The sequence below is a fragment of the Lissotriton vulgaris genome, chromosome 9 (assembly GCF_964263255.1).
Source record: "Lissotriton vulgaris chromosome 9, aLisVul1.2, whole genome shotgun sequence".
NCBI lineage: Eukaryota > Metazoa > Chordata > Amphibia > Caudata > Salamandridae > Lissotriton > Lissotriton vulgaris.
The window spans coordinates 847945286-847964890 of NC_141697.1; positions in this window are offsets into that span (position 1 = coordinate 847945286).

Sequence of the window (19605 nt, forward strand, 5' to 3'; positions counted from 1 at the left end):
TTGCAGGTGGTTAAATAGAAATTTGCTGCTCAGCTGACCCGGCAGGACCAAATATATGCCAAAAATATACGCAGAATGAGCTTTTCAGTTAATTGCAGCCAGGCACATTTTAGCTAGTTTTACTTGTAAGTGGGGTTGGAAACACTTTTCAGGCTCAGTACTGCACTCAAAACATGCAGCCCTAAGGTCTCTCATGATAGCAGGTGGTTAAGTAGAAATTTGCCACTTGGCTGACCCAGCAGGAGCAAACGTATGCCAAAAATGTACACAGAATGAGCTTTTCAGTGAATAGCAGCCAGGCACATTTTAGCTAGTTTTACTTGTAAGTGGGGTTGGAAACGCTTTTCAGGATCAGTACTGGGCTCAAAACATGCAGCTCTGAGGTCTCTCCTGATAGGAGGTAGTTAAGTAGAACTTCGCTGCTCAGCTGACCCGGCAGGAGCAAATGTATGCCAAAAATGTACGCAGAATGAGCTTTTCAGTGACTAGCAGCCAGGCACATTTTAGCTCGTTTTACTTGTAAGTGGGGTTGGAAACGCTTTTCAGGATCAGTACTGGGCTCAAAACATGCAGCCCTGAGGTCTCTCATGATAGCAGGTGGTTAAATAGAAATTCGCTGCTCAGCTGACCCGGCAGGAGCAAATGTATGCCAAAAATGTATGCAGAATGAGCTTTTCAGTGAAGAGCAGCCAGGCACATTTTAGCTAGTTTTACTTGTAAGAGGGGTTGGAAACACTTTTCAGGTTCAGTACTGGGCTCAAAACATGCAGCCCTGAGGTCTCTCATGATAGCAGGTGGTTAAATAGAAATTCGCCCGTCAGCTGACCCGGCAGGAGCAAACGTATGCCAAAAATGTAAGCAGAATGAGCTTTTCAGTGAATAGCAGCCAGGCACATTTTAGCTAGTTTTACTTGTAAGTGGGGTTGGAAACGCTTTTCAGGCTCAGTACTGGGCTCAAAAGATGCAGCCCTGAGGTCTCTCATGATAGCAGGTGGTTAAATAGAAATTCGCTGCTCAGCTGACCCGGCAGGAGCAAACGTATGCCAAAAATGTACGCAGAATGAGCTTTTCAGTGAAGAGCAGCCAGGCACATTTTAGCTCGTTTTACTTGTAAGTGGGGTTAGAAACGCTTTTCAGGCTCAGTACTGCGCTCAAAACATGCAGCCCTGAGGTCTCTCATGATAGCAGGTGGTTAAATAGAAATTCGCTGCTCAGCTGACCCGGCCGGAGCAAACGTATGCCAAAAATGTACGCAGAATGAGCTTTTCAGTGAATAGCAGCCAGGCATATTCTAGCTAGTTTTACTTGTAAGTGGGGTTGGAAACGCTTTTCAGGATCAGTACTGGGCTCAAAACATGCAGCTCGGAGGTCTCTCCTGATAGGAGGTAGTTAAGTAGAACTTCGCTGCTCAGCTGACCCGGCAGGAGCAAATGTATGCCAAAAATGTACGCAGAATGAGCTTTTCAGTGACTAGCAGCCAGGCACATTTTAGCTCGTTTTACTTGTAAGTGGGGTTGGAAACGCTTTTCAGGCTCAGTACTGCGCTCAAAACATGCAGCCCTGAGGTCTCTCATGAGAGCAGGTGGTTAAATAGAAATTCGCTGCTCAGCTGACCCGGCCGGAGCAAACGTATGCCAAAAATGTACGCAGAATGAGCTTTTCAGTGAAGAGCAGCCAGGCACATTCTAGCAAGTTTTACATGTAAGTGGGGCTATTCACTGAAAAGCTCATTCTGTGTACATTTTTGGCATAGTGGGTTTGGAAACACTTTTCAGGCTCAGTACTGCACTCAAAACATGCAGCCCTAAGGTCTCTCATGATAGCAGGTGGTTAAGTAGAAATTTGCCACTTGGCTGACCCAGCAGGAGCAAACGTATGCCAAAAATGTACACAGAATGAGCTTTTCAGTGAATAGCAGCCAGGCACATTTTAGCTAGTTTTACTTGTAAGTGGGGTTTGAAACGCTTTTCAGGATCAGTACTGGGCTCAAAACATGCAGCTCTGAGGTCTCTCCTGATAGGAGGTAGTTAAGTAGAACTTCGCTGCTCAGCTGACCCGGCAGGAGCAAATGTATGCCAAAAATGTACGCAGAATGAGCTTTTCAGTGACTAGCAGCCAGGCACATTTTAGCTCGTTTTACTTGTAAGTGGGGTTGGAAACGCTTTTCAGGATCAGTACTGGGCTCAAAACATGCAGCCCTGAGGTCTCTCATGATAGCAGGTGGTTAAATAGAAATTCGCTGCTCAGCTGACCCGGCAGGAGCAAATGTATGCCAAAAATGTATGCAGAATGAGCTTTTCAGTGAAGAGCAGCCAGGCACATTTTAGCTAGTTTTACTTGTAAGAGGGGTTGGAAACACTTTTCAGGTTCAGTACTGGGCTCAAAACATGCAGCCCTGAGGTCTCTCATGATAGCAGGTGGTTAAATAGAAATTTGCTGCTCAGCTGACCCGGCAGGAGCAAACGTATGCCAAAAATGTAAGCAGAATGAGCTTTTCAGTGAATAGCAGCCAGGCACAGTTTAGCTAGTTTTACTTGTAAGTGGGGTTGGAAATACTTTTCAGGCTCAGTACTGGGCTCAAAAGATGCAGCTCTGAGGTCTCTCCTGATAGGAGGTAGTTAAGTAGAACTTCGCTGCTCAGCTGACCCGGCAGGAGCAAATGTATGCCAAAAATGTACGCAGAATGAGCTTTTCACTAAAGAGCAGCCAGGCACATTCTAGCAAGTTTTACTTGTAAGTGGGGTTGGAAACGCTTTTCAGGCTCAGTACTGCGCTCAAAAGATGCAGCCCTGAGGTCTCTCATGATAGCAGGTGGTTAAATAGAAATTCGCTGCTCAGCTGACCCGGCAGGAGCAAACGTATGCCAAAAATGTACGCAGAATGAGCTTTTCAGTGAAGAGCAGCCAGGCACATTTTAGCTCGTTTTACTTGTAAGTGGGGTTAGAAACGCTTTTCAGGCTCAGTACTGCGCTCAAAACATGCAGCCCTGAGGTCTCTCATGATAGCAGGTGGTTAAATAGAAATTCGCTGCTCAGCTGACCCGGCCGGAGCAAACGTATGCCAAAAATGTACGCAGAATGAGCTTTTCAGTGAATAGCAGCCAGGCACATTCTAGCTAGTTTTACTTGTAAGCGGGTTTGGAAACGCTTTTCAGGCTCAGTACTGGGCTAAAAACATGCAGCCCTGAGGTCTCTCATGATAGCAGGTGGTTAAATAGGAATTCGCTGCTCAGCTGACCCGGTAGGAGCAAACGTATGCCAAAAATGTACGCAGAATGAGCTTTTCAGTGAAGAGCAGCCAGGCACATTTTAGCTAGTTTTACTTGTAAGTGGGGTTGGAAATGCTTTTCAGGCTCAGTACTGGGCTCAAAAGATGCAGCTCTGAGATCTCTCCTGATAGGAGGTAGTTAAGTAGAACTTCGCTGCTCAGCTGACCCGGCAGGAGCAATGTATGCCAAAAATGTATGCAGAATGAGCTTTTCAGTGAAGAGCAGCCAGGCACATTCTAGCAAGTTTTACTTGTATGGGGTTGGAAACGCTGTTCAGGCTCAGTACTGCGCTCAAAAGATGCAGCCCTGAGGTCTCTCATGATAGCAGGTGGTTAAAAGAAATTTGCCATTTGGCTGACCCAGCAGGAGCAAATGTATGCCAAAAATGTACACAGAATGAGCTTTTCAGTGAATAGCAGCCAGGCGCATTTTAGCTAGTTTTACTTGTAAGTGGGGTTGGAAACGCTTTTCAGGATCAGTACTGGGCTCAAAACATGCAGCCCTGAGGTCTCTCATGATAGAAGGTGGTTAAATAGAAATTCGCTGCTCAGCTGACCCGGTAGGAGCAAACGTATGCCAAAAATGTACGCAGAATGAGCTTTTCAGTGACTAGCAGCCAGGCACATTTTAGCTCGTTTTACTTGTAAGTGGGGTTAGAAACGCTTTTCAGGCTCAGTACTGCGCTCAAAACATGCAGCCCTGAGGTCTCTCATGATAGTAGGTGGTTAAATAGAAATTCGCTGCTCAGCTGACCCGGCCGGAGCAAACATGCCAAAAATGTACGCAGAATGAGCTTTTCAGTGAATAGCAGCCAGGCACATTCTAGCTAGTTTTACTTGTAAGCGGGTTTGGAAACGCTTTTCAGGCTCAGTACTGGGCTAAAAACATGCAGCCCTGAGGTCTCTCATGATAGCAGGTAGTTAAATAGAAATTCGCTGCTCAGCTGACCCGGTAGGAGCAAACGTATGCCAAAAATGAACGCAGAATGAGCTTTTCAGTGAAGAGCAGCCAGGCACATTTTAGCTAGTTTTACTTGTAAGTGGGGTTGGAAATGCTTTTCGGGCTCAGTACTGGGCTCAAACATGCAGCCCCGAGGTCTCTCATGATTGCAGGTGGTTAAATAGAAATTCGCTGCTCAGCTGACCCGGCAGGACCAAATATATGCCAAAAATGTACGCAGAATGAGCTTTTCAGTGAATAGCAGCCAGGCACATTTTAGCTAGTTTTACTTGTAAGTGGGGTTGGAAACACTTTTCAGGCTCAGTACTGCACTCAAAACATGCAGCCCTAAGGTCTCTCATGATAGCAGGTGGTTAAGTAGAAATTTGCCACTTGGCTGACCCAGCAGGAGCAAACGTATGCCAAAAATGTACACAGAATGAGCTTTTCAGTGAATAGCAGCCAGGCACATTTTAGCTAGTTTTACTTGTAAGTGGGGTTGGAAACGCTTTTCAGGATCAGTACTGGGCTCAAAACATGCAGCTCTGAGGTCTCTCCTGATAGGAGGTAGTTAAGTAGAACTTCGCTGCTCAGCTGACCCGGCAGGAGCAAATGTATGCCAAAAATGTACGCAGAATGAGCTTTTCAGTGACTAGCAGCCAGACACATTTTAGCTCGTTTTACTTGTAAGTGGGGTTGGAAACGCTTTTCAGGCTCAGTACTGCGCTCAAAACATGCAGCCCTGAGGTCTCTCATGAGAGCAGGTGGTTAAATAGAAATTCGCTGCTCAGCTGACCCGGCCGGAGCAAACGTATGCCAAAAATGTACGCAGAATGAGCTTTTCAGTGAAGAGCAGCCAGGCACATTCTAGCAAATTTTACTTGTAAGTGGGGTTGGAAACACTTTTCAGGCTCAGTACTGCGCTCAAAAGATGCAGCCCTGACGTCTCTCATGATGATAGCAGGTGGTTAAGTAGAAATTTGCCACTTGGCTGACCCAGCAGGAGCAAACGTATGCCAAAAATGTACACAGAATGAGCTTTTCAGTGAATAGCAGCCAGGCACATTTTAGCTAGTTTTACTTGTAAGTGTGGTTGGAAACGCTTTTCAGGATCATTACTGGGCTCAAAACATGCAGCCCTGAGGTCTCTCATGATAGCAGGTGGTTAAATAGAAATTCGCTGCTCAGCTGACCCGGCAGGAGCAAACGTATGCCAAAAATGTATGCAGAATGAGCTTTTCAGTGAAGAGCTGCCAGGCACATTTTAGCTAGTTTTACTTGTAAGTGGGGTTGGAAATGCTTTTCGGGCTCAGTACTGGGCTCAAACATGCAGCCCTGAGGTCTCTCATGATTGCAGGTGGTTAAATAGAAATTTGCTGCTCAGCTGACCCGGCAGGACCAAATATATGCCAAAAATATACGCAGAATGAGCTTTTCAGTTAATAGCAGCCAGGCACATTTTAGCTAGTTTTACTTGTAAGTGGGGTTGGAAACACTTTTCAGGCTCAGTACTGCACTCAAAACATGCAGCCCTAAGGTCTCTCATGATAGCAGGTGGTTAAGTAGAAATTTCCCACTTGGCTGACCCAGCAGGAGCAAACGTATGCCAAAAATGTACACAGAATGAGCTTTTCAGTGAATAGCAGCCAGGCACATTTTAGCTCGTTTTACTTGTAAGTGGGGTTGGAAACGCTTTTCAGGATCAGTACTGGGCTCAAAACATGCAGCCCTGAGGTCTCTCATGATAGCAGGTGGTTAAATAGAAATTCGCTGCTCAGCTGACCCGGCAGGAGCAAATGTATGCCAAAAATGTATGCAGAATGAGCTTTTCAGTGAAGAGCAGCCAGGCACATTTTAGCTAGTTTTACTTGTAAGAGGGGTTGGAAACACTTTTCAGGTTCAGTACTGGGCTCAAAACATGCAGCCCTGAGGTCTCTCATGATAGCAGGTGGTTAAATAGGAATTCGCTGCTCAGCTGACCCGGTAGGAGCAAACGTATGCCAAAAATGTACGCAGAATGAGCTTTTCAGTGAAGAGCAGCCAGGCACATTTTAGCTAGTTTTACTTGTAAGTGGGGTTGGAAATGCTTTTCAGGCTCAGTACTGGGCTCAAAAGATGCAGCTCTGAGATCTCTCCTGATAGGAGGTAGTTAAGTAGAACTTCGCTGCTCAGCTGACCCGGCAGGAGCAATGTATGCCAAAAATGTATGCAGAATGAGCTTTTCAGTGAAGAGCAGCCAGGCACATTCTAGCAAGTTTTACTTGTATGGGGTTGGAAACGCTGTTCAGGCTCAGTACTGCGCTCAAAAGATGCAGCCCTGAGGTCTCTCATGATAGCAGGTGGTTAAAAGAAATTTGCCATTTGGCTGACCCAGCAGGAGCAAATGTATGCCAAAAATGTACACAGAATGAGCTTTTCAGTGAATAGCAGCCCGGCGCATTTTAGCTAGTTTTACTTGTAAGTGGGGTTAGAAACGCTTTTCAGGCTCAGTACTGCGCTCAAAACATGCAGCCCTGAGGTCTCTCATGATAGTAGGTGGTTAAATAGAAATTCGCTGCTCAGCTGACCCGGCCGGAGCAAACATGCCAAAAATGTACGCAGAATGAGCTTTTCAGTGAATAGCAGCCAGGCACATTCTAGCTAGTTTTACTTGTAAGCGGGTTTGGAAACGCTTTTCAGGCTCAGTACTGGGCTAAAAACATGCAGCCCTGAGGTCTCTCATGATAGCAGGTAGTTAAATAGAAATTCGCTGCTCAGCTGACCCGGTAGGAGCAAACGTATGCCAAAAATGTACGCAGAATGAGCTTTTCAGTGAAGAGCAGCCAGGCACATTTTAGCTAGTTTTACTTGTAAGTGGGGTTGGAAATGCTTTTCGGGCTCAGTACTGGGCTCAAACATGCAGCCCCGAGGTCTCTCATGATTGCAGGTGGTTAAATAGAAATTCGCTGCTCAGCTGACCCGGCAGGACCAAATATATGCCAAAAATGTACGCAGAATGAGCTTTTCAGTGAATAGCAGCCAGGCACATTTTAGCTAGTTTTACTTGTAAGTGGGGTTGGAAACACTTTTCAGGCTCAGTACTGCACTCAAAACATGCAGCCCTAAGGTCTCTCATGATAGCAGGTGGTTAAGTAGAAATTTGCCACTTGGCTGACCCAACAGGAGCAAACGTATGCCAAAAATGTACACAGAATGAGCTTTTCAGTGAATAGCAGCCAGGCACATTTTAGCTAGTTTTACTTGTAAGTGGGGTTGGAAACGCTTTTCAGGATCAGTACTGGGCTCAAAACATGCAGCTCTGAGGTCTCTCCTGATAGGAGGTAGTTAAGTAGAACTTCGCTGCTCAGCTGACCCGGCAGGAGCAAATGTATGCCAAAAATGTACGCAGAATGAGCTTTTCAGTGACTAGCAGCCAGGCACATTTTAGCTCGTTTTACTTGTAAGTGGGGTTGGAAACGCTTTTCAGGCTCAGTACTGCGCTCAAAACATGCAGCCCTGAGGTCTCTCATGAGAGCAGGTGGTTAAATAGAAATTCGCTGCTCAGCTGACCCGGCCGGAGCAAACGTATGCCAAAAATGTACGCAGAATGAGCTTTTCAGTGAAGAGCAGCCAGGCACATTCTAGCAAATTTTACTTGTAAGTGGGGTTGGAAACACTTTTCAGGCTCAGTACTGCGCTCAAAAGATGCAGCCCTGACGTCTCTCATGATGATAGCAGGTGGTTAAGTAGAAATTTGCCACTTGGCTGACCCAGCAGGAGCAAACGTATGCCAAAAATGTACACAGAATGAGCTTTTCAGTGAATAGCAGCCAGGCACATTTTAGCTAGTTTTACTTGTAAGTGTGGTTGGAAACGCTTTTCAGGATCATTACTGGGCTCAAAACATGCAGCCCTGAGGTCTCTCATGATAGCAGGTGGTTAAATAGAAATTCGCTGCTCAGCTGACCCGGCAGGAGCAAACGTATGCCAAAAATGTATGCAGAATGAGCTTTTCAGTGAAGAGCTGCCAGGCACATTTTAGCTAGTTTTACTTGTAAGTGGGGTTGGAAATGCTTTTCGGGCTCAGTACTGGGCTCAAACATGCAGCCCTGAGGTCTCTCATGATTGCAGGTGGTTAAATAGAAATTTGCTGCTCAGCTGACCCGGCAGGACCAAATATATGCCAAAAATATACGCAGAATGAGCTTTTCAGTTAATAGCAGCCAGGCACATTTTAGCTAGTTTTACTTGTAAGTGGGGTTGGAAACACTTTTCAGGCTCAGTACTGCACTCAAAACATGCAGCCCTAAGGTCTCTCATGATAGCAGGTGGTTAAGTAGAAATTTGCCACTTGGCTGACCCAGCAGGAGCAAACGTATGCCAAAAATGTACACAGAATGAGCTTTTCAGTGAATAGCAGCCAGGCACATTTTAGCTCGTTTTACTTGTAAGTGGGGTTGGAAACGCTTTTCAGGATCAGTACTGGGCTCAAAACATGCAGCCCTGAGGTCTCTCATGATAGCAGGTGGTTAAATAGAAATTCGCTGCTCAGCTGACCCGGCAGGAGCAAATGTATGCCAAAAATGTATGCAGAATGAGCTTTTCAGTGAAGAGCAGCCAGGCACATTTTAGCTAGTTTTACTTGTAAGAGGGGTTGGAAACACTTTTCAGGTTCAGTACTGGGCTCAAAACATGCAGCCCTGAGGTCTCTCATGATAGCAGGTGGTTAAATAGAAATTCGCTGCTCAGCTGACCCGGCAGGAGCAAACGTATGCCAAAAATGTAAGCAGAATGAGCTTTTCAGTGAATAGCAGCCAGGCACATTTTAGCTAGTTTTACTTGTAAGTGGGGTTGGAAATGCTTTTCAGGCTCAGTACTGGGCTCAAAAGATGCAGCTCTGAGGTCTCTCCTGATAGGAGGTAGTTAAGTAGAACTTCGCTGCTCAGCTGACCCGGCAGGAGCAAATGTATGCCAAAAATGTACGCAGAATGAGCTTTTCACTAAAGAGCAGCCAGGCACATTCTAGCAAGTTTTACTTGTAAGTGGGGTTGGAAACGCTTTTCAGGCTCAGTACTGCGCTCAAAAGATGCAGCCCTGAGGTCTCTCATGATAGCAGGTGGTTAAATAGAAATTCGCTGCTCAGCTGACCCGGCAGGAGCAAACGTATGCCAAAAATGTACGCAGAATGAGCTTTTCAGTGAAGAGCAGCCAGGCACATTTTAGCTCGTTTTACTTGTAAGTGGGGTTAGAAACGCTTTTCAGGCTCAGTACTGCGCTCAAAACATGCAGCCCTGAGGTCTCTCATGATAGCAGGTGGTTAAATAGAAATTTGCTGCTCAGCTGACCCGGCCGGAGCAAACGTATGCCAAAAATGTACGCAGAATGAGCTTTTCAGTGAATAGCAGCCAGGCATATTCTAGCTAGTTTTACTTGTAAGTGGGGTTGGAAACGCTTTTCAGGATCAGTACTGGGCTCAAAACATGCAGCCCTGAGGTCTCTCATGATAGCAGGTGGTTAAATAGAAATTCGCTGCTCAGCTGACCCGGCAGGAGCAAATGTATGCCAAAAATGTATGCAGAATGAGCTTTTCAGTGAAGAGCAGCCAGGCACATTTTAGCTAGTTTTACTTGTAAGAGGGGTTGGAAACACTTTTCAGGTTCAGTACTGGGCTCAAAACATGCAGCCCTGAGGTCTCTCATGATAGCAGGTGGTTAAATAGAAATTTGCTGCTCAGCTGACCCGGCAGGAGCAAACGTATGCCAAAAATGTAAGCAGAATGAGCTTTTCAGTGAATAGCAGCCAGGCACATTTTAGCTAGTTTTACTTGTAAGTGGGGTTGGAAATACTTTTCAGGCTCAGTACTGGGCTCAAAAGATGCAGCTCTGAGGTCTCTCCTGATAGGAGGTAGTTAAGTAGAACTTCGCTGCTCAGCTGACCCGGCAGGAGCAAATGTATGCCAAAAATGTACGCAGAATGAGCTTTTCACTAAAGAGCAGCCAGGCACATTCTAGCAAGTTTTACTTGTAAGTGGGGTTGGAAACGCTTTTCAGGCTCAGTACTGCGCTCAAAAGATGCAGCCCTGAGGTCTCTCATGATAGCAGGTGGTTAAATAGAAATTCGCTGCTCAGCTGACCCGGCAGGAGCAAACGTATGCCAAAAATGTACGCAGAATGAGCTTTTCAGTGAAGAGCAGCCAGGCACATTTTAGCTCGTTTTACTTGTAAGTGGGGTTAGAAACGCTTTTCAGGCTCAGTACTGCGCTCAAAACATGCAGCCCTGAGGTCTCTCATGATAGCAGGTGGTTAAATAGAAATTCGCTGCTCAGCTGACCCGGCCGGAGCAAACGTATGCCAAAAATGTACGCAGAATGAGCTTTTCAGTGAATAGCAGCCAGGCACATTCTAGCTAGTTTTACTTGTAAGCGGGTTTGGAAACGCTTTTCAGGCTCAGTACTGGGCTAAAAACATGCAGCCCTGAGGTCTCTCATGATAGCAGGTGGTTAAATAGGAATTCGCTGCTCAGCTGACCCGGTAGGAGCAAACGTATGCCAAAAATGTACGCAGAATGAGCTTTTCAGTGAAGAGCAGCCAGGCACATTTTAGCTAGTTTTACTTGTAAGTGGGGTTGGAAATGCTTTTCAGGCTCAGTACTGGGCTCAAAAGATGCAGCTCTGAGATCTCTCCTGATAGGAGGTAGTTAAGTAGAACTTCGCTGCTCAGCTGACCCGGCAGGAGCAATGTATGCCAAAAATGTATGCAGAATGAGCTTTTCAGTGAAGAGCAGCCAGGCACATTCTAGCAAGTTTTACTTGTATGGGGTTGGAAACGCTGTTCAGGCTCAGTACTGCGCTCAAAAGATGCAGCCCTGAGGTCTCTCATGATAGCAGGTGGTTAAAAGAAATTTGCCATTTGGCTGACCCAGCAGGAGCAAATGTATGCCAAAAATGTACACAGAATGAGCTTTTCAGTGAATAGCAGCCAGGCGCATTTTAGCTAGTTTTACTTGTAAGTGGGGTTGGAAACGCTTTTCAGGATCAGTACTGGGCTCAAAACATGCAGCCCTGAGGTCTCTCATGATAGAAGGTGGTTAAATAGAAATTCGCTGCTCAGCTGACCCGGTAGGAGCAAACGTATGCCAAAAATGTACGCAGAATGAGCTTTTCAGTGACTAGCAGCCAGGCACATTTTAGCTCGTTTTACTTGTAAGTGGGGTTAGAAACGCTTTTCAGGCTCAGTACTGCGCTCAAAACATGCAGCCCTGAGGTCTCTCATGATAGTAGGTGGTTAAATAGAAATTCGCTGCTCAGCTGACCCGGCCGGAGCAAACATGCCAAAAATGTACGCAGAATGAGCTTTTCAGTGAATAGCAGCCAGGCACATTCTAGCTAGTTTTACTTGTAAGCGGGTTTGGAAACGCTTTTCAGGCTCAGTACTGGGCTAAAAACATGCAGCCCTGAGGTCTCTCATGATAGCAGGTGGTTAAATAGAAATTCGCTGCTCAGCTGACCCGGTAGGAGCAAACGTATGCCAAAAATGTACGCAGAATGAGCTTTTCAGTGAATAGCAGCCAGGCACATTTTAGCTAGTTTTACTTGTAAGTGGGGTTGGAAACACTTTTCAGGCTCAGTACTGCACTCAAAACATGCAGCCCTAAGGTCTCTCATGATAGCAGGTGGTTAAGTAGAAATTTGCCACTTGGCTGACCCAGCAGGAGCAAACGTATGCCAAAAATGTACACAGAATGAGCTTTTCAGTGAATAGCAGCCAGGCACATTTTAGCTAGTTTTACTTGTAAGTGGGGTTGGAAACGCTTTTCAGGATCAGTACTGGGCTCAAAACATGCAGCTCTGAGGTCTCTCCTGATAGGAGGTAGTTAAGTAGAACTTCGCTGCTCAGCTGACCCGGCAGGAGCAAATGTATGCCAAAAATGTACGCAGAATGAGCTTTTCAGTGACTAGCAGCCAGGCACATTTTAGCTCGTTTTACTTGTAAGTGGGGTTGGAAACGCTTTTCAGGCTCAGTACTGCGCTCAAAACATGCAGCCCTGAGGTCTCTCATGATAGCAGGTGGTTAAATAGAAATTCGCTGCTCAGCTGACCCGGCCGGAGCAAAGGTATGCCAAAAATGTACGCAGAATGAGCTTTTCAGTGAAGAGCAGCCAGGCACATTCTAGCAAGTTTTACTTGTAAGTGGGGTTGGAAACACTTTTCAGGCTCAGTACTGCGCTCAAAAGATGCAGCCTGACGTCTCTCATGATGATAGCAGGTGGTTAAGTAGAAATTTGCCACTTGGCTGACCCAGCAGGAGCAAACGTATGCCAAAAATGTACACAGAATGAGCTTTTCAGTGAATAGCAGCCAGGCACATTTTAGCTAGTTTTACTTGTAGGTGTGGTTGGAAACGCTTTTCAGGATCATTACTGGGCTCAAAACATGCAGCCCTGAGGTCTCTCATGATAGCAGGTGGTTAAATAGAAATTCGCTGCTCAGCTGACCCGGCAGGAGCAAACGTATGCCAAAAATGTACGCAGAATGAGCTTTTCAGTGAAGAGCAGCCAGGCACATTTTAGCTAGTTTTACTTGTAAGTGGGGTTGGAAATGCTTTTCGGGCTCAGTACTGGGCTCAAACATGCAGCCCCGAGGTCTCTCATGATTGCAGGTGGTTAAATAGAAATTCGCTGCTCAGCTGACCCGGCAGGACCAAATATATGCCAAAAATGTACGCAAGAATGAGCTTTTCAGTGAATAGCAGCCAGGCACATTTTAGCTAGTTTTACTTGTAAGTGGGGTTGGAAACACTTTTCAGGCTCAGTACTGCGCTCAAAAGATGCAGCCCTGACGTCTCTCATGATGATAGCAGGTGGTTAAGTAGAAATTTGCCACTTGGCTGACCCAGCAGGAGCAAACGTATGCCAAAAATGTACACAGAATGAGCTTTTCAGTGAATAGCAGCCAGGCACATTTTAGCTAGTTTTACTTGTAAGTGTGGTTGGAAACGCTTTTCAGGATCATTACTGGGCTCAAAACATGCAGCCCTGAGGTCTCTCATGATAGCAGGTGGTTAAATAGAAATTCGCTGCTCAGCTGACCCGGCAGGAGCAAACGTATGCCAAAAATGTATGCAGAATGAGCTTTTCAGTGAAGAGCTGCCAGGCACATTTTAGCTAGTTTTACTTGTAAGTGGGGTTGGAAAGGCTTTTCGGGCTCAGTACTGGGCTCAAACATGCAGCCCTGAGGTCTCTCATGATTGCAGGTGGTTAAATAGAAATTTGCTGCTCAGCTGACCCGGCAGGACCAAATATATGCCAAAAATGTACGCAGAATGAGCTTTTCAGAATAGCAGCCAGGCACATTTTAGCTAGTTTTACTTGTAAGTGGGGTTGGAAACACTTTTCAGGCTCAATACTGCACTCAAAACATGCAGCCCTAAGGTTTCTCATGATAGCAGGTGGTAAAGTAGAAATTTGCCACTTGGCTGAACCAGCAGGAGCAAACGTATGCCAAAAATGTACACAGAATGAGCTTTTCACTAAAGAGCAGCCAGGCACATTCTAGCAAGTTTTACTTGTAAGTGGGGTTGGAAACGCTTTTCAGGCTCAGTACTGCGCTCAAAAGATGCAGCCCTGAGGTCTCTCATGATAGCAGGTGGTTAAATAGAAATTCGCTGCTCAGCTGACCCGGCAGGAGCAAACGTATGCCAAAAATGTACGCAGAATGAGCTTTTCAGTGAAGAGCAGCCAGGCACATTTTAGCTAGTTTTACTTGTAAGAGGGGTTGGAAACACTTTTCAGCTTCAGTACTGGGCTCAAAACATGCAGCCCTGAGGTCTCTCCTGATAGGAGGTAGTTAAGTAGAACTTCGCTGCTCAGCTGACCCGGCAGGAGCAAATGTATGCCAAAAATGTACGCAGAATGAACTTTTCAGTGAAGAGCAGCCAGGCACATTTTAGCTAGTTTTACTTGTAAGAGGGGTTAAACACTTTTCAGGTTCAGTACTGGGCTCAAAACATGCAGCCCTGAGGTCTCTCATGATAGCAGGTGGTTAAATAGAAATTCGCTGCTCAGCTGACCCGGCAGGAGCAAACGTATGCCAAAAATGTACGCAGAATGAGCTTTTCAGTGAAGAGCAGCCAGGCACATTTTAGCTAGTTTTACTTGTAAGAGGGGTTGGAAACGCTTTTCAGGTTCAGTACTGGGCTCAAAACATGCAGCCCTGAGGTCTCTCATGATAGCAGGTGGTTAAATAGAAATTCGCTGCTCAGCTGACCCGGTAGGAGCAAACGTATGCCAAAAATGTACGCAGAATGAGCTTTTCAGTGACTAGCAGCCAGGCACATTTTAGCTCGTTTTACTTGTAAGTGGGGTTAGAAATGCTTTTCAGGCTCAGTACTGCGCTCAAAACATGCAGCCCTGAGGTCTCTCAAGATAGCAGGTGGTTAAATAGAAATTCGCTGCTCAGCTGACCCGGCAGGAGCAAACGTATGCCAAAAATGTACGCAGAATGAGCTTTTCAGTGAAGAGCAGCCAGGCACATTTTAGCTAGTTTTACTTGTAAGAGGGGTTGGAAACGCTTTTCAGGTTCAGTACTGGGCTCAAAACATGCAGCCCTGAGGTCTCTCATGATAGCAGGTGGTTAAATAGAAATTCGCTGCTCAGCTGACCCGGTAGGAGCAAACGTATGCCAAAAATGTACGCAGAATGAGCTTTTCAGTGACTAGCAGCCAGGCACATTTTAGCTCGTTTTACTTGTAAGTGGGGTTAGAAACGCTTTTCAGGCTCAGTACTGCGCTCAAAACATGCAGCCCTGAGGTCTCTCATGATAGCAGGTGGTTAAATAGAAATTCGCTGCTCAGCTGACCCGGCCGGAGCAAACATGCCAAAAATGTACGCAGAGTGAGCTTTTCAGTGAATAGCAGCCAGGCACATTCTAGCTAGTTTTACTTGTAAGCGGGTTTGGAAACGCTTTTCAGGCTCAGTACTGGGCTAAAAACATGCAGCCCTGAGGTCTCTCATGATAGCAGGTGGTTAAATAGGAATTCGCTGCTCAGCTGACCCGGTAGGAGCAAACGTATGCCAAAAATGTACGCAGAATGAGCTTTTCAGTGAAGAGCAGCCAGGCACATTCTAGCTAGTTTTACTTGTAAGTGGGGTTAGAAACGCTTTTCAGGCTCAGTACTGCGCTCAAAACATGCAGCCCTGAGGTCTCTCATGATAGCAGGTGGTTAAATAGAAATTCGCTGCTCAGCTGACCCGGCCGGAGCAAACATGCCAAAAATGTACGCAGAGTGAGCTTTTCAGTGAATAGCAGCCAGGCACATTCTAGCTAGTTTTACTTGTAAGCGGGTTTGGAAACGCTTTTCAGGCTCAGTACTGGGCTAAAAACATGCAGCCCTGAGGTCTCTCATGATAGCAGGTGGTTAAATAGAACTTCGCTGCTCAGCTGACCCGGCAGGAGCAAATGTATGCCAAAAATGTATGCAGAATGAGCTTTTCAGTGAAGAGCAGCCAGGCACATTCTAGCAAGTTTTACTTGTATGGGGTTGGAAACGCTGTTCAGGCTCAGTACTGCGCTCAAAAGATGCAGCCCTGAGGTCTCTCATGATAGCAGGTGGTTAAAAGAAATTTGCCATTTGGCTGACCCAGCAGGAGCAAATGTATGCCAAAAATGTACACAGAATGAGCTTTTCAGTGAATAGCAGCCAGGCGCATTTTAGCTAGTTTTACTTGTAAGTGGGGTTGGAAACGCTTTTCAGGATCAGTACTGGGCTCAAAACATGCAGCCCTGAGGTCTCTCATGATAGCAGGTGGTTAAATAGAAATTCGCTGCTCAGCTGACCCGGTAGGAGCAAACGTATGCCAAAAATGTACGCAGAATGAGCTTTTCAGTGACTAGCAGCCAGGCACATTTTAGCTAGTTTTACTTGTAAGTGGGGTTGGAAATGCTTTTCGGGCTCAGTACTGGGCTCAAACATGCAGGCCCGAGGTCTCTCATGATTGCAGGTGGTTAAATAGAAATTCGCTGCTCAGCTGACCCGGCAGGACCAAATATATGCCAAAAATGTACGCAGAATGAGCTTTTCAGTGAATAGCAGCCAGGCACATTTTAGCTAGTTTTACTTGTAAGTGGGGTTGGAAACACTTTTCAGGCTCAGTACTGCACTCAAAACATGCAGCCCTAAGGTCTCTCATGATAGCAGGTGGTTAAGTAGAAATTTGCCACTTGGCTGACCCAGCAGGAGCAAACGTATGCCAAAAATGTACACAGAATGAGCTTTTCAGTGAATAGCAGCCAGGCACATTTTAGCTAGTTTTACTTGTAAGTGGGGTTGGAAACGCTTTTCAGGATCAGTACTGGGCTCAAAACATGCAGCTCTGAGGTCTCTCCTGATAGGAGGTAGTTAAGTAGAACTTCGCTGCTCAGCTGACCCGGCAGGAGCAAATGTATGCCAAAAATGTACGCAGAATGAGCTTTTCAGTGACTAGCAGCCAGGCACATTTTAGCTCGTTTTACTTGTAAGTGGGGTTGGAAACGCTTTTCAGGCTCAGTACTGCGCTCAAAACATGCAGCCCTGAGGTCTCTCATGATAGCAGGTGGTTAAATAGAAATTCGCTGCTCAGCTGACCCGGCCGGAGCAAAGGTATGCCAAAAATGTACGCAGAATGAGCTTTTCAGTGAAGAGCAGCCAGGCACATTCTAGCAAGTTTTACTTGTAAGTGGGGTTGGAAACACTTTTCAGGCTCAGTACTGCGCTCAAAAGATGCAGCCCTGACGTCTCTCATGATGATAGCAGGTGGTTAAGTAGAAATTTGCAACTTGGCTGACCCAGCAGGAGCAAACGTATGCCAAAAATGTACACAGAATGAGCTTTTCAGTGAATAGCAGCCAGGCACATTTTAGCTAGTTTTACTTGTAAGTGTGGTTGGAAACGCTTTTCAGGATCATTACTGGGCTCAAAACATGCAGCCCTGAGGTCTCTCATGATAGCAGGTGGTTAAATAGAAATTCGCTGCTCAGCTGACCCGGCAGGAGCAAACGTATGCCAAAAATGTATGCAGAATGAGCTTTTCAGTGAAGAGCTGCCAGGCACATTTTAGCTAGTTTTACTTGTAAGTGGGGTTGGAAATGCTTTTCGGGCTCAGTACTGGGCTCAAACATGCAGCCCTGAGGTCTCTCATGATTGCAGGTGGTTAAATAGAAATTTGCTGCTCAGCTGACCCGGCAGGACCAAATATATGCCAAAAATGTACGCAGAATGAGCTTTTCAGTGAATAGCAGCCAGGCACATTTTAGCTAGTTTTACTTGTAAGTGGGGTTGGAAACACTTTTCAGGCTCAGTACTGCACTCAAAACATGCAGCCCTAAGGTCTCTCAAGATAGCAGGTGGTTAAGTAGAAATTTGCCACTTGGCTGACCCAGCAGGAGCAAACGTATGCCAAAAATGTACACAGAATGAGCTTTTCAGTGAATAGCAGCCAGGCACATTTTAGCTAGTTTTACTTGTAAGTGGGGTTGGAAACGCTTTTCAGGATCAGTACTGGGCTCAAAACATGCAGCTCTGAGGTCTCTCCTGATAGGAGGTAGTTAAGTAGAACTTCGCTGCTCAGCTGACCCGGCAGGAGCAAACGTATGCCAAAAATGTACGCAGAATGAGCTTTTCAGTGACTAGCAGCCAGGCACATTTTAGCTCGTTTTACTTGTAAGAGGGGTTGGAAACTCTTTTCAGGTTCAGTACTGGGCTCAAAACATGCAGCCCTGAGGTCTCTCATGATAGCAGGTGGTTAAATAGAAATTCGCTGCTCAGCTGACCCGGTAGGAGCAAACGTATGCCAAAAATGTACGCAGAATGAGCTTTTCAGTGACTAGCAGCCAGGCACATTTTAGCTCGTTTTACTTGTAAGTGGGGTTAGAAACGCTTTTCAGGCTCAGTACTGCGCTCAAAACATGCAGCCCTGAGGTCTCTCATGATAGCAGGTGGTTAAATAGAAATTCGCTGCTCAGCTGACCCGGCTGGAGCAAACGTATTCCAAAAATGTACGCAGAATGAGCTTTTCAGTGAAGAGCAGCCAGGCACATTCTAGCAAGTTTTACTTGTAAGTGGGGTTGGAAACACTTTTCAGGCTCAGTACTGCGCTCAAAAGATGCAGCCCTGACGTCTCTCATGATGATAGCAGGTGGTTAAGTAGAAATTTGCCACTTGGCTGACCCAGCAGGAGCAAACGTATGCCAAAAATGTACACAGAATGAGCTTTTCAGTGAATAGCAGCCAGGCACATTTTAGCTAGTTTTACTTGTAAGTGTGGTTGGAAACGCTTTTCAGGATCATTACTGGGCTCAAAACATGCAGCCCTGAGGTCTCTCATGATAGCAGGTGGTTAAATAGAAATTCGCTGCTCAGCTGACCCGGCAGGAGCAAACGTATGCCAAAAATGTATGCAGAATGAGCTTTTCAGTGAAGAGCTGCCAGGCACATTTTAGCTAGTTTTACTTGTAAGTGGGGTTGGAAATGCTTTTCAGGCTCAGTACTGGGCTCAAACATGCAGCCCTGAGGTCTCTCATGATTGCAGGTGGTTAAATAGAAATTTGCTGCTCAGCTGACCCGGCAGGAGCAAACGTATGCCAAAAATGTACACAGAATGAGCTTTTCAGTGAATAGCAGCCAAGGCACATTTTAGCTAGTTTTACTTGTAAGTGGGGTTGGAAACGCTTTTCAGGATCAGTACTGGGCTCAAAACATGCAGCTCTGAGGTCTCTCCTGATAGGAGGTAGTTAAGTAGAACTTCGCTGCTCAGCTGACCCGGCAGGAGCAAATGTATGCCAAAAATGTACGCAGAATGAGCTTTTCAGTGAAGAGCAGCCAGGCACATTTTAGCTAGTTTTACTTGTAAGTGGGGTTGGAAACGCTTTTCAGGTTCAGTACTGGGCTCAAAACATGCAGCCCTGAGGTCTCTCATGATAGCAGGTGGTTAAATAGAAATTCGCTGCTCAGCTGACCCGGCAGGAGCAAACGTATGCCAAAAATGTAAGCAGAATGAGCTTTTCAGTGAATAGCAGCCAGGCACATTTTAGCTAGTTTTACTTGTAAGTGGGGTTGGAAATGCTTTTCAGGCTCAGTACTGGGCTCAAAAGATGCAGCTCTGAGGTCTCTCCTGATAGGAGGTAGTTAAGTAGAACTTCGCTGCTCAGCTGACCCGGCAGGAGCAAATGTATGCCAAAAATGTACGCAGAATGAGCTTTTCAGTGACTAGCAGCCAGGCACATTTTTTAGCTCGTTTTACTTGTAAGTGGGGTTGGAAACGCTTTTCAGGATCAGTACTGGGCTCAAAAGATGCAGCCCTGAGGTCTCTCATGATAGCAGGTGGTTAAATAGAAATTCGCTGCTCAGCTGACCCGGCAGGAGCAAACGTATGCCAAAAATGTATGC